This window comes from Charadrius vociferus, unplaced genomic scaffold, assembly GCF_000708025.1.
Source record: "Charadrius vociferus isolate BGI_N301 unplaced genomic scaffold, ASM70802v2 scaffold169, whole genome shotgun sequence".
NCBI lineage: Eukaryota > Metazoa > Chordata > Aves > Charadriiformes > Charadriidae > Charadrius > Charadrius vociferus.
In genome coordinates, this window is record NW_009652966.1 from 292756 (window position 1) to 293891 (window position 1136).

A 1136-nucleotide genomic window follows, 5' to 3' on the forward strand; every position below is an offset into this window, starting at 1 on the left:
AGAAATGCAGAAGCATTGTAATCTTTCAACTGAAAGTGATTAAACCAGAGTAATCAATTGAAATATATTCAAACTTACCAAAAGTTTTCCGGTAACGGTAATTATTATTTTATCTGTACCTTTATCTTTACCTCTAAGTTCAATGTCTTTGGATTTTTTCTGATCAGAGAAGTCATTAGAGCGTGTTTTTGTTCAGTGGCCGATGATTAAAAGTCTCTCCTGGAACGTGCCGAGGCCTTGGTGTCTCATTAGACTAAACCCTTTGCCATGGGCATAGCGCAATAACTATTTCTGTTTTTTTAACAGAACATGTCTCCACCACATTGTTGAGCAATTTCTCAGGAAAAGATGTTCAGTTGGATTAAAGAAGTCTCCCTTTTGGCACTGGGACAAAAAAAAAAAAAAATACAGTGCAGAGAACTGGGTAGGGAGTTAACAAAGGAAACTCTTCCTCTGCTTTACATGGACGGAGCTTAGCGACACCAGGGCAATACTGTCCCTTTGATTTACTGTCACGCCAGCACCATGTGGAGTCCAGAGCATAGGGATGATGTTGAAATCTGGCTAATGGCTTTAAACTGGAAGAGGGTAGATTTAGATTAGATATTACGAAGATATTTTTTCACTGTGAGGGTGGTGAGACACTGGAACAGGCTGCCCAGGGAGATTGTGGATGTGACATCACTGGAGGTGTTCCAGGCCAGGCTGGATGGGGCTTTGAGCAACCTGGTCTAGTGGGAGGTGTCCCTGCCCATGGCAGGGGGGTTGGAACTCGGCGATCTTCAAGGTCCCTTCCAACCCAAACCATTCTATGATTCTATAATTCCATGATTCTATTTTGCTTTATTTCATGGGTTCCTCAAGAAGCAGGTTAGGGGTTGTGCGGTGGAAGGGAGTTTATTTCTCTGTGGTTCAGTTATGATAACTGTTTATTTTGTTGCAACCATTCCTCTGACTTCACTGCCAAGGGGTGGTCATGTATCATCTCATTAGTGAGGTGTTAATATATAGCTGTTAGCGAGTTTGGCTCATACTTACACAGGCTGGCATGTAACCATATGAAATAGGCATGATTTTAGCATGATCTGTTGTCATGTGTTTCCATGCTCATCTTTCATTAAAATACCTCAATCTTT